General features: G+C 34.0%; 1 protein-coding gene across 1 annotated transcript in view; it reads right to left on the bottom strand.

The window, feature by feature from the left end:
• The window catches only part of Cntn5 (contactin 5), a 1,105,367-nt gene that overhangs the window by 534,180 nt on the left and 555,909 nt on the right, over positions 1 to 15,278 (bottom strand). The gene's annotated exons all lie outside the window — the stretch shown is intronic.

Genomic DNA, 15,278 nt, shown 5'->3' with positions numbered 1-15,278 from the left:
GTAGTACAACATATGCAAATCAATAAATGTAATACACCACTTTAGAAGTGGGAGTGAAAATTGCATGATCATCTCAATAAATGAAGTGTAAGCCTTTGACAAATTCCAACATGGATTCATGGCAAAAAATACATGTAAGAGGATCTTATCTCAAACTGTAAAAGCCATTTATTATCAGCTAGTGACAACATCGTACTAAATGGGGAGAAACTAGAGGTATTCCCTCTGAAATCAGGAGCAAGACAAAGGCATTCACTCTCAAAGCTTTTTTCAGTAGAAACTTTAGTGAAAGCAATGAAGCAAGAGAAAGAAATGGAGGGTTACAAACAGGAAGAAGTCAAAGTACCTTATTTTCAGATGATGTGATCCTTTAGATAGGAGAAAAAAAAACGCCAGAAAACAATTAAAACCAATAAACAATTTTTAGCAATGTGGCAGGTTATAAAATCAACACACAAAAACATCAATACACCAACAACGAACCCACCAGGAAGAAATTGGGAAAATAATTGCTTGAAATAATTTAAATATCTAGGAGTTAACCTGACCAAGGAAGTGAAAAACCTCTATAATGAAAACTCTAATACTCTGAGAAAAAGAGACTAAAAAGGACATAAAAACATAGAAAGGTCTTCCCTGTTTCTAGATAGGCAGCAGCAGTATTGCTAAAATGGCCACATTACCAAAAGTGATTTATGGATTCAATACAATTAAAAGCAAAACACCAACAGTATTCTTCACTGAACGAGAAAATAATAATCCTAAAATTATATACAGAATGAGAAGAGATGTAGAACACCAAAGTAATGCTGAGCAAAAACAGCAAAGCAAGAAACCTTATACTCCTGGATTTCAAATTGCTACCAAGGTACAGTAAAAAAACATAATTTGGAACTGGCACAAAAACAGACATGTTGAGTAGTAGTATAGAATTGAGGATGCAAAAATTACCCCAAGAAGTTTTGGCCAACTCATTTTCAACAGGGAGGACAAAAACAAGCTAGAGAAAAGATAACTTCTAACAAATGCTGCTAGGAAAATTGGTTATTCACATGCAGAAGAATTAATCTGTACCCATATCACTTCTCCTGTGCTAAATCAAGTCAAAACAAATAAAAGACATAGCAATGAAATTGGAAAGACTGATTCTTCTGAGAGATAAAACTGGCAATAGTCTTGATGACATGACCCAAACCAAGATCTTTTGAACAAAACCCCTATATATTTTTTTAAAATTTAATTTATTGGTACATTCTAGGTAGACAGTACAGATACATTCATTACTGGGATCTTGTACCTTTACATGCCAGGTCTTGGTTCTCATTTTTTCCCCTTGTCCCAACCTTCCCTTCACCCTCCCCTCCCTTCCCCCCCTTCAAACACTTTAATTCCATTTTTACATTTTCTCATATTTTTTTCTTTTCCCTTATTCCCCCTTCTTAAAAGTAATAGCAGGAATCACCATATCAAACTAAAAAGCTTCTGTACAAAACAGAAAACCACCAGATAAAAACACAACATACAGAAAGTGTAAACATTTTTTCCAGTTATTCCTTGAACAGAGGGATAATTCTGGTACAGAGAAGAGTAAAATTAATATATAGAGACCCGGAAAAATAAAAACTGAATTAAAAAAGGGGGCAATTGAAATGAATAGGCATTTCTCAAAAGCAGTAAAAATGGAAAAGGGCTAATGGTGTAGGGAAAGTGGAAAGGGTGGAGGAAAGGTAACAAGGGAAAAGAAAAAAAAAGAGAAAATGAAAAAATGGAAATAAAGTGTTTGTAAATGGGGAAGGGAGGAGGGGTGAAGGGAGGGCAGGGATAAGGGGAAAAAAAATGAGAATCAAGACCTATTATGTAAAGGTACAGGATCCCAATAATGAATGTGACTGTACTGTATACTAAAATGTACCAATAACTCAATAAAAAAGCAGTAAAAATGGTCATAAGAACATATAGAAATATTCAGCGTCTTTGCCACTAGAAAAATGCAAATAAAAACAACACTGAGATTTTTATCTTTCTCCAGTAAAAATACCTACCAGGATCTTTAAAAACTATATTCATAAAAAAAATAAATTTGAGTCATTTTAGGAAAACGGATGACTGTTGAGCCCATAATTCTAAGTGATGTAAATTGGATACAGAAGTCTAAATATAGCATGTTTCTCTTCGGGAATACAGAATATAAAAATTGAAAAAGAAAGTAATAGAAGATAGCAAATAGGGAGGGAAACAGAGATGGGGTCAGTGGGAAGTGGGAGCGAAGGAGGCAGACGAGGGAGTACAAATATTCAAGATGTGATAAGCTTGATAACAGTTCTGTAAAATGAATGCAATTATTATACGTACCAAATATACCAACGATATTTGTCAAACTACAATAACAATCGCATTGGTCAAATAAAGTGAATATGTAATTTAAGGCATTCCACAACATAAATTCTAGATATGATTGGCTTTATCTCTGAATTCTGCCCAACACTTGAAAAGCAAAGAGCATGGAGTCTTAATAAAATTCTATCAAAGAAGACAGAAAGATGGATTATCTTTCTATTAGTTTTATGAAACCATTACAAAGTTAATACTGGAACCAAAGGAAGATAATACAACTGAACTAAAAGCTGCATTGCTTTGCATGTGTTTGTGTGTACATATACATATGTGTGTAATTATACTAAAGAAAATATTAGAAAACAAATACAGCAATAATTTTTTAAAAGTAGTATACTTTTAGAACAAGTTCGATTTATTTTAGGGAAATGTGAGTAGGATAACAATTGAACATCAATAGAATTCATCACCATATCTGTATATGTAGAAAGTGTGATCATTTTAATAAATACTTTAAAATTTAATACCTGCTTATTATGAAAATTAGGAATCCAGGCATATAAAGCAGTTGTACCAGGCATATAAAATGTCTGGGGAAAAAACACCAATAATACGGAAAAATACAACCATAATATCTGCTGTCAGAATATAAGCTATAATACTGGTCATTGTAACTAGCACAATAAGATATAGATGGATGAATGAATAAAATCGAAAGAGAAGGAATACAATTTTCTTCAGTTGAAGATAACATGAATGGAGTTGATAACTGGGCGTAGAGAAATTTCTATAAAGATGCTCAATAAACAAAATCAATTTTATATCTATATTTCAGTATCTATATCAGCGATAAACAAAGGTAATGATCAAAGTTTTGAACAAGTAAACGATATACTTATTTTTAAGAAAGATAGCCTAGATTTTCAGTGTGACATCTTTGTCAGGTGAATTGATGAATAACAGGTTTAGAATAAAAACATAATTAAGACATCCTTACTGAAAAAAATGACTTTTACATTTTCACAAGGGCTTTCGATAAAGTACAGCTGCGTATTAAATAAAAATAAAAGCTGCAGTCTGAACTAGTTTCAACAGCTAATATTACTGAAACTTTAGATGGGAGATGATGTTCCACTGTTACAGGTCTTTGTCCTTTGGATCAGAAGGATCTTAAGTGCACTAAAGCTGGCAACAGCCAAGAGGATATTCGATGTCCATAGGAAAACCTGCTCCTATAAACAGGAGAGGCCCTCACATTGCCAAGCTGTTTTGGTAGCTTTTAGGTCTCTACGCTGAACAAAGCAGATGATTAAATACAGACACATTTTATCTCTCCTTGAACCATAATCTTAAAACACAAATGATTTTGGAACTAAAACATCTTTCTCTAAAATTCTGGGTGGTTTAGTATCAATTTATTGTGCAACATTATGATATTTTTCTCAAAAATAAGTTGTTCTTGGAATTTCGTATTTTATCTTATTAAGGAAAAGTCATTGACCTGGAGATAGATATTTAAACAAATTATCAGCTTGATAATGAATTTGAGTTTTTAATTTGAATTTTAAAGTATCATATGTGATCTGCATAATTAACTATATAACACGATTTTTGCATGTTGGTGGAGAATTTAAACAGTGTGATCAGCATACAAGATCCCTGGGCCATAAGGTTCCATATACTCCAGAATCCTTTGATTTAGAGCACTTTTATTTAAGTAATAAATATCCCTTTGTAATGATTTGTGTTCAAAACTTTGGCCTATAGAGTCTGTTCTTCACAGTGGCAAGTTCGTGAACTTAAAATTTTTCTTCTGAAGTTCTCTTTTCTTAACCAAGTTATGAAAAAAGGCATTGCTTTTGCAAAGTAATGCAGATATGAAGTCTGCAGTATATAAAATTTTATAGTCAGAAGCCATTATAATTTCATTACAGCAGGCTTTTCACATGTGCCAGAAGAGTGCGCAACAAGTGCAGAGGCCTGGGGAAAGGCCTGTAAGGTGGAAATATATTTCTTCTTGGAAAACCGTTATAACCCAGTGAAAAAGAGCATTATCTATTTATTCCTGCATTAATTTTAACTTGTAGGTAAGAGGTAGCTTCTGAACTTGTACTTTCTATGTTTTTCCGTTGTGATACATATTTCTATTGGGGTTTATCAACCTATTGATAATAAATTAGTCTGTAAAGACCTTTACATTTTTACTAGTATTTTTTCACACATCATTGCACAGTGGATCCTTGACTTAAATCACTGTTTGCAAAGGCTGGTTGTAACTCATCTTCGTCAGTTGAAAGCTCAGGCTCCTCGACACAGCCTTCAAAGCCTCTCTTCTGTATACAGGAAGATCCCAGTGTACTTAAACACTGGCCCAGGATTTCTTAATTAACCCCATACAAGAAAAGATGCTGTAATATTGCTTTCAAAACTCTTCAAGGGTTAAATCTATATATGAGACCATCTAGAAGCACAAGCAGCCAACATTGGTTTGTAATTCAAGACTGTGTTCACTAGTTAAAACTAAAATTCTGGTCATAACCCAAGTTGTTCCTCTATCAGGCTGGTCATATGATTTAAGGATCCACTGTAATTTTCTTAATTTAATACCTAAGGGCTTATGACTTTCCATTTTTTCTATTAATTCATCATACTTCAGTTTTAAAGTTTCCTCTTAGATTATTTCTATTTTAATTCTGTTGGCAATTGCTTTTTCTTATTTTATACTGAAATTTTTTATGACTTTATGATTGCAGGAGGGAGTTGTATTTCCTTTCCACAGATGACTTTTCTAGAGTTGGTATTTAAGAATCCTTGAAAATCTACAAAAAGCTATCCCCACTAACCCAGTATTGATGTGTAAAGTTTCATCCTAAAGTTAATAGTTTTCTCTTTGAAAGTTTTGTCTCATATATTCTTTTATGCACTTGTTAGCTAGCAACTGCTCAGAGCATTTTAGGCATGAAGCAAGTATGATTCCAATAATTAGTAGGGTGGATATGAACTCACAGCAAGGGATGCTGCAGAGGCATGCAAGGCAGTGAGAGCCACTCAATGCCATGTCTTGGGAGCTGGGCCAGTCATGGGACATAATAAGTAACCAGTAGAATAGTAATAATGAGTAGGAGAAATGCCCATACAAATTTAGACATTCATAGTGATTTGTGTGAGTGATTCATTGCCCCAGCTGAATGCAGTCATTATTTTTATTTTACAAAAGACTATAGTTCTACTGGTATATGTAGTCATCTGCCTCAATACTATGCTCTCATCACTGTGTTATGATACCCATTTTCATTAAATCAGGCTGTAATGTTTGATTTTGATGTTGCTACCCCTGGAAAGTTTGTTCAGTTTCCTTCTGTAATATGTACAGCTGCAGTTACAGGTACAAAGATAAGAGATTATTAATTATGGTTTTTACTGTTTTCAATAAAAGTCTTTAAATGTACAACCTGAGGACTAAAGGCTCTAATTGTCTCTCTCCATGTTCAGTGAACCATTCTCCCCTGTGATCAGTTACTACTCTCATGTACTGTCTGAACAGCTCAAATCTCAGGCACTGTAATGTTCCTCACCATCTACAAGCAGCCAAGTTATCACCTATCACCAGCTGCTAGTACAAGTAAAGGGACAAACTTATGAGAAATACCTAGGACTTGAGTTTTCTAAAACAAAGTATATTTTATCAAAGGACTCGATTATTTTTCCAGTAACACTACTGGAGAAAGTTAAGAGAATTGTGGAGAAAGGACCCACAGGGAGTATTCTATTAGAATTCTCAGTTTCTAACAGTTAATACTGGGTACATCCTCTTGATGTGCAGTGTAGACTGTGTATAGGATTTATTTGAACTGTTTATTGTTGGGGTACATGTCAGAGGAGAGAAGCCTGCAGGTACCCTTGAGGTGGCAAATTTCTCTAAGACAGAGAAATTCTAGAGGAAAAGTCTGGGAGCTCTATCATCACACATTTGGCAGTACACATTTACAATGTACCCACTAACAAGAAGAGGAGCTACAGTACCATGACCACACCCAAAAAGAAAAGTGTATAATTTTTTTTATGGAGATTCTTTTTTTTTTAATTCTCCCTTAAGCTTACTGTAATACCAAGAGTTTTAGTATAGGTAGTAAATGCAAAGAGTGTTTCTAGTGAAGTCTAGATGATAGAGGTCATGATTGCTTATAAGAGACAAGAAGGATTAAAAAATGATGTGAGATTTAAATTTTAAAATAAAGTATACTGAATCATTAGAATGATAAAGGGACTGTTAGAAAATGAAAGAAGTGACACAAAGTTATGGACTATGGTTATACTTTACCTTAGGTACTTGCTAATCAGTGGCAAAGACGATCATGACAGAGTGCATATGGAGAATCATTACAAGGAAAGTAAAATTTTCAATATGTATGCTTTGGCAGACCAAAAGTCCTCATAAAATGGTGCATATGTATGAATATGTATGAAATATATACACACAAACATTTTTTTATTCCAAGAGGCAATAGTATGCCTCTAAATTTTCATCTCAATATATTACTATTACCAACATTTTAATTTCTCAGAAGTATTTTTTCTTTTTATTAAAAAATAGATTGGTCCAGAAGAAATCTTTGGAATGCCTCAGAAATTGGGCAAAAAAATCTAAGCAATACATGAATCATATAGCCAGCCAAGCACATTTTTTACTTGATTTTCAGTAAAATGAGAATTCGACCAATTATGTAAGTTTTCCATACAGTAATTTTCTTGACTCCTTTTTATTTGGACATTAGTTTACAAGCCTTTCATAGTTTTGTGTCTTCATATATCAGATAGCCTTGAACAACCTTTATAATTACACATATTTTTTTTTGCTAATAGACACAACACGCATACACCCTGTACATATCCACCTATATTTAACAGTGGCCTACTAATGGTACATCTGTATACATTAGTGTTTCTATGGAGGCCTATTTTTTCAATAAACTAAATAAATGCTATTACTCAAGTCAGTATTCATTTAATCATAAGTATTTACTGTTTCCTACTTTACAGGAACGGTGCTGAACATTGGCAAGTGCCACATTGAGGAAGATAAACTGCTTTAATAAATTTACAACTTTTTTGGAATGGCAGCTAAGTAAATCTTTGTATTGCTATACAGGATGATAAATAGAGGTAAATATATGATGTAAACAAATAGATTATGTAAAAGAAAAGACAATCCTCCCAAAGAACTTACCTAAATGGGGAGAAAGCAAAGAAATGCACTAAAGATTTGAGATTCAATATCAATTAAGGGGGCCAGGGATTTGGCTCACGGGTGCCACTGCCTGCCTTGCAAGCACAAGGTCCTGAGTTCGATTCCTGGTATAAAACAAACAAATTAAGACTTAACATTTAAGATGAGAGCTGAATGGGGTCTAAAACAGTTAAGGCAGTGGAACCTAGAAAAGTATTGGATGTAAGTGAAATAGTGACAACAATGATTATATAATGTCCCCTGCGTGCAGGGCAGGATTCTGTACTTTTTCCAGCATGAACATCAAGTATGAATTATTTTTAAGGGAAGGAAACAGACTGAGATGAAAATGTTCCCCAAAGCACAGTTAAAGATGGTGCAGCTGGGACTCAAATCTATGGCTGGATCCATGGAGTGTCTTCCTCACCATTCTGCAGTGTCACCTGGTCCTTTTTTATGTATTTGTATCAGCTAGACTTTCAGAAGTAAGACAGCCGGTGATTCATTTATGGGATCTTCCCAACCATCTCGCTGAGGTAGAGGGAGAGGTAAAAGTTGGGAGTTATGAGGATAGGAGGCACATTTAGATGAAGAGAGATTTAGAAACTAGTGAGTCTGCAGTTGCTGAGGCCATTCAATCACTTTATGCAGAGTAAGTACTTGAGTCTTTAATCCCTTAGCTGCTATATGAATGTCAGGTTAAATGAATGATAGTCTGGTGTTGAGATACCATTTAAGAGGTCCTTGCAGTAATCAAGGTGAGGAATGTTGGTTGTGTGAACAAGAAATAGAGACAAATGAATGAGTCCTGGTTTTTCAAGGAGAACAATGGGGTTGCAATTTTTCTACTACAAGGATGTCTTTTAAGTGATAGAAATTAACAACTCACATTCAGTCTTTGCTCTTATAACAGTCTCAGTTATGTTACTCCGTTGGATTACAGTAGAGGTTGCAATAGGGCAATACAACTTTAGAAAACTTCTTAGCCAAGTATAAATAGAGGGAAGTGTGATGTGAGAAAATGTTGAATGATATTTTCCTTAGAGGATTTGTTTTTAAATGACAACTAGAATACCAAAAGAAAGTCTGGAGACACTGATAAAACGTTATTTGAGAAGTCTAATTTTTACAAACATGCCACATGAAACAATGCATCTATCCTCACAGGGAAAGATTTAAAGAAGTAAGTGTCTCCTAAGTCTTCAAAGTAGCTTAGAGACTTTAGCTGTGGAATTCCTAAAAATCCCCCATTGGAATTAAGCAACTAAATATTTTATTATTGCTTCCAATGGATACATTAAATACATAAATCGAGTGCCAAAGGGGATATGAGATTCCATGTGCACCAATTCTTAAAACCAATTGCAAATATATGATTTAGACTCATACTTTTTGGTACAAAATGTAGATGGGGATCACTAAATTCTAGGGCTCTGTGAGTTTCAGTCATCAGATATTCCAGTAGAGTGATTTTACAAAAGCAAAGCATGATTATTTATAGGTCCTTATTAACAAACAACATATTATTAAATTTGTTTATGTAAACTTGAAAAATACAAGTCAAATAGTGTCATCATTCTAAAACTTTCACAGGCAGTCACCATTCCACACACATGATTTTCCTTCCCTATGGAAGTCTGCTATGTTTGTGAATATTGTAAGACCTGTATATAGTACATCTAGCAAAACCTACCGCGAGAACTTCTGGCCGTCTACATCAAACCCAACTCAGCAATTAGAAATAATTGTGTTACAAAGAGTGGAGTAGGTAGACTATGATAATTTATGTGTCAGTGATAGGATTAGAATTTTCTGATTTTTATTTCAGGACTCAACCTCTTATCCTCATCTTAAGAATCATTGTAGCTTTATTTTCCTTGATTAGAGCACAAGTAAATGCCTTCGTATTTCCCTTTACTGCCTAAGAAGATATTATCCAACCATATCATACCAGCAATAAAATTATCAATACAGAGGGTAGTAGGACTACCAAGTAGGCAAAATAGGAGTATACGTACTTTTTTATAAGAAAATTAATGTATCACATTCCAATTTAAATAGAAAAAGCACATTCCAATATTGTAACTTAGTTTATAGAAAATTTGTTTCCCTCCAACCAGATCAAGCTTTTTTTCTGTTCCCATGATTACTGATTGAATCTAGAGACTCACACATGCTAAGTAAGCAAACATTAAACTACTTCCCCAGCATGCCAGATGGAGCATTTTGTGATTCACGTTTGAGTCATGTAACATGACATGAGGTAAGAAAATTTACTTCAATATAAATTTTTTCCTTAATAATGCTACTCTGCATGATAATTATGCTAAGAAGAAATAGTGTTTTCTGGTTTAAGCCTCATCTGTAGAGTGACAGGAGACAAGATTCTTCCAGAAGCTTGTATATAACTTTAGATATTTCATACATTTAAAAAATACTTTTTGGACTATAACTACAAGCTTATTATGACACTTTAGGAAAACAAAAGTAAATCACACAGAAAAAAATTAAGTATAACCTCTGTTACTATTGACATCTAAAATAATTCCCCTAAGTCCATTCTGTGGATGGCTTGATTCTCAGTGCAGCAAGAGTCAACAGTCAAGTCCTACAGCGATGGCTGAACTGTGAGAATGATACCTTTATCAATGGACCAATCCATAGAGGAGTTTACCGCTGGACGGGCCATGAAGAGGAAGCTGAAGGAAAGTGCTCAAACTGTGCCTCTTCTCTTTGCTACTTTAAATTATCCTTAGCTATCTGGCCACAGTGACAGAAAGCTAACAGCCTCCATTCACTCCAGCAGTAGTTGTTAAACTACTGTACTTTATGTATTTGTATACAGAACTATTACTATTACCTTGCTTTAATAAAATTTTACCTGCATTGGAAACACTAGTTTACAACATTCTTCTATCTTATTATATTACCAATGAGTTCTTCACTTGCTAATTTATAAAATGTGTGCTTATTTTTATACACAGACATAAAAATATCCTTAGTCCCACTAAGCACTGACACTATCTAGTGATAATTTTATGCTATCATTAGGAAGATGGTGATAACTAGTCTCATATTTCCCTGAAAGGCTTCCTTAGTAAAACATTTTAAGACTCTTGAGTATATAGTTTAGAAGAGGTAACACCATTAATAGAAAACTATTGAAGATAATTTTGATATATACAAATCTCCAAATTTTGAACCACTTAGATAATGAGCACATTTAAATGTCAGTAGAACTTTACATATGTTCTGGACCAAAATGGCAAAAAAATGAACAAATAATCACTTTTCCCTATTGTTCACATGCCAGTGTGTGAGATCTTCTTAATGAACTTTTCACTTCTTAAATTAAAAATGTGTATGTTCTCCTAGTTATCTGCATAACTGCAAAGTCTTGAGTCTTGTAATACAAATATTAGAATTTTTAGTCACTATTGAAACATACATGCCCATATCCTGAGCAAATGCATACATGTGTACATATAGTAACTTTAAAGGCAACAAACTGAATTTATACATGTGTCAGAGATTTAAAATAGCTCTAGCTATTATCATTCGTTCATGACAATTACTCATAAATTTTGGAACTGTACATATGCCCTAATATGCACTAATTATCAATTACTTTGAAGAAGCTTGAAATTATAAGATCATCCCTCTGCAAGGAATTTCACTAAGCTCTTTTTGTAATTTCACTACTACTTTGAATAGAAAATAAGTTAAAAATGCATTTTTAATCTTTGCTGAGATTTAATCTTGGGGGATGTTCCATACTGTACAGAAAAGAAAAAGTTTGCTGTCAGAAATAGTTTAAATATCCCAACTGCTTGTGTGTTCAATCTCTGTGGGCCTTTTCAACTGATGTTGCCACTACTCATATTACAGGATGATACAATAAAATGTAATGCACTTGGTTTAAAGAGAGTCAGGAAAACACAGGCTGTTAATCTGTCCTGCCTAATATCGGTATTTTAGAGCTGCTATGATTATCATTTTTTCCCCTAAGGAAGAATAGAAAAATGGTTGGTTTCCCTAATGGTAGTGGGGTGATTTTTCAAGTCTCTTCTTTAGAAGTTAAATTAATCTCAAAATAATTTCTAAAAGAGAAAAAAATATAGAGAGAGGGAGGGAGGGATCGGAATGTGAAAGGAGCGGATAGAGAAGGAGAAGGGAAGAGACGGAAAGAGGGAGGGAGGGAGAAGGAAAGAAATGGCGGGGGAGGAATGGGGAAGAATGGGGCAAAGACTGGAGGGGAAAGGAGAAACCACCCTAGCCACCCACCAAAGGTGGAGAGAACAGATAAACTGCTGTGTGGAAGGCTCTATGTGGTGAGCGTCTCATTGCACTAAGTATCTCTTCACAGAGCCTGGACCTCTAGACATTACAATGCATGTTTTGAAGTGCAAAACTACTTAAGACTCTCAAGCCGCACACCTGAGCCCTCAGTTCAGTTAGCCTGTTACTTCCTTCACTTCCTAACAGCTTGCTGCCTTTGCATACCTGCAAACATTAACATTTTAATCCATTACGCTTTCCATGACCTCCGTCAACATCCTAATTCAGGAGCTCATCCTCTCTCAGTAAGACAAATAATCTTTATCTATTTGTTTTGTAGAAAGTTTAAGATGTTGTGAAACTATATAAATTGGACATATTTTGGAAATATAATTTAACTTTTGACCTATCTCTTGTGAAACTATCACAATGAAAAGAAAAAAACATATCCCTTATCACAAAAAATTCCTTATGCCCATTTTCAATTTCCCATTACCTAAGTTTCAACATCCTTTAGCAATCTGTGCTTTGGTTCCTGTCAGTATGCATTAGTTTGTACTTTACCACATAAATACAAGCCCATAGCATACACTCTGTTAATTTTTATTCTAACACTTAGTATCACTTAGTTTCCTCAATGCTGCTATAGAAATATTTCATTCCTTTATTGTGGAATAGAAGTCCTTTTCATAAATATACTATATACATTCTTTATATATTCTTCTGCTGATGGACATTTGGGAGGCTTCCAGGTTGAGAGTTTTGGAAATAAAGATTCCAGGAGCATTTATGTGTATCTGTATTTGGACATATGCCTTCTTTCTTGTAGAGACTAGAACTACTGACTCATAAGGAAAGTGTGTTTTCCTTCTAAGAAGTTGCTAAATTGTTTGCCAAAGTAGTTGTTCTAGTTTACTTTCCCACCATTAGAATGTAAACAAAGTTCCTATATTCAGTGTCAATAGTTACTAAATTCACTATTTTAAATTTTAACCGTTCTAACAAGTTTGTAATGGAAACTTATGGTTGCAAATTTACATTTCTCCAATGAGGTATGATATAATGATTCTCATGTTTGCCACCTGTTTTTTCCTCTAATTGTGAATTTAAATTTTTCCTCACTTAAAATATTTTTCTAATTGCACTTTGAGAGTTCTTTTACTTAATCAGATATATATTTTGCACTTATATTTTTCATTGCGTAACTTTTCCTTAATAGCATCTTTGAAAGAAGAATTATTCAATTCTGAAAGTTTCATTTTAGAATTGAATTTTTGGTGTTGGTTATAAGAGCTCTAATTTAAAACCTAGATAATTTTTTTCCTTATATTATCACTGATCAGTTTATATAATCTATCTTGAATAAAGTTTTATATATTTGATAGAAACAAAAGCTCCTATTTTTGCATATGGATATCCAATTTTTACAATGAGATTTATTGAAAAGATCATCTTTCACCTACTGAATGCCTTTGCATGTTTGTAAAAGGTGAATTCCCTATGTATGTGTGCCAAAAAAGCTTTGTTTAATCCAACAGCAGCAAATTCAAAAACTCACCAGATTTGATGATGGAAGCTTTTCAATTTTATACATAAACTTGATGAAACATGGTACCCTGATATTGATCAAATACATGTCTGTTGCTGTTATTTTTGATTAACACTTATTATGGCCAGATATTGACTAAATTAGATACTCATCGTGAGTGGGCCCCATCCAATCAGTTGAAAGCCTCATTAGAAAAATAGACAGAGGTCCTCAAAGGAGAATTGGGCCTCCAGACCCCGCATTTGAGTGGAACCTGCAGCATCCACTGTTCTTGATCTTTGGCCTCTCCTACAGATTTTGGATTTCTAACTTCCACAACCATGTTAGCCAGTTCCTCGGGGTAAATTTCTTTATATTTATTATATTTCCTTATCCTATTGGCTCTGTTTCTCTGAAAAAGTATCTATCATAGAGAGATACACAGTGTTTTTACATTATTTAGGAAACTGTTTACAAATATCAAACATAAATCAAACTTGCCTAAGCAAAAATATTTCTTAAGTATACTTGATTGTCTCAGGATATGCAAAAATAGTAAATTCAGCTCATCTCAGAACAGTTAGAGTCAGGAATTCAAATAAAACCAGAACTCTTTTTGTTTTTTGGCTGATTAGCTCCTCTTTTTCTGTATCACTCATGAAATTCTGACTTTCTCTGCTTCTCAGACATATCCACACAAGGATATGGCTGCTCAGAGTCACAGAGACTTACAGCTCTACTTCCAAGGCTGACATTAAATACTGTTCATTTTCAACCTTAAAGATCACATGAGTTAGTCTCATTGGCCAGCTTGGCTCAGGTACTGATCAGTGTGTTAATCTACTGTGCCTGGGATTGGGGATACAATATGAAATGGTGTGTGTGCTGGAACTCTGATGACAGAGAGGCTGGTCTGAAACAGAGTTCTGCTCAAGTAAATGGCTTCAATTACAGTTATTTTGTTAACAGTGAGCAAGCTAAATGTCTAAGTGATACAAACAGAAAGAATGCACTAGACTCACCTTGCTAAAATTACCAGACTCTGACTGGAACACTAAGATCAAATCAGAACACAACACTTAAACAGTTAAACAGTTGTTTGTTTTACTTGTGTTTGCACATCCATATTTTACAATATAAGCTCCAGAACAGTTGGGATATTTTTGATTTATAACCGCAGAACTCAGAACTTGAAAAAAATTGGGCACAAATTTAGGATTTAATAATGAAATATAAATTTATAATTAAATTTGTACACTGTCTTTGAAGCATATCAATGAATGTGCAAATATATATCCATTACTCCATGGGCTTGTGATAAAACAAGCCGAGGGACCACTGCTTTTGTTGTCTGTCCTGAAAAGCTCTAGTCATTTTAACTCATCCTTCAAAATCAGTGATTTTTGTACTCACATTTACAAATTTTCCTTGAATTTTTCATGTACTCCTGCTCAATGTGTCAAGTGTGACAGAACAGATGTAGGCAGTGAGTGATCAAACAGATGTTTCATTTGTGTTACCATTCATTACAATATGTCATGATTGACAGCACAACCATGCATACGACTCGTCAAGTGCTTAAAAACTATTCAGGATTCTTTTCAAAGGAACTCACAATTTAAAAAGAAAATTATTTGAGCACATGGAAAGTTAAAAACTTTTTCTAAAAGAAATTCTCATTACAGACTGGTATTAAGCAGAAGAACCACCTTTTCAGGCTACAAGATAAGGAATTTTTGTCCTTTCCATAGAGCAATTATGGATACATTGGAAACTGGTTCAATTCAATGATGAAGACCCTGCACAATCTTTAGGCCGTACATTCTTTGGATACAAAAATGCAGAAATCTCCAAATTCCCCAAACTGATGTAGATATACCTTTCTTTTAAAGGTTCATCATACAATTAATT

The sequence above is a fragment of the Fukomys damarensis genome, unplaced genomic scaffold (genome assembly GCF_012274545.1).
Source record: "Fukomys damarensis isolate Sample0158 unplaced genomic scaffold, DMR_v1.0_HiC HiC_scaffold_16, whole genome shotgun sequence".
NCBI lineage: Eukaryota > Metazoa > Chordata > Mammalia > Rodentia > Bathyergidae > Fukomys > Fukomys damarensis.
This window is presented reverse-complemented; position numbering and strand designations above follow the sequence as displayed.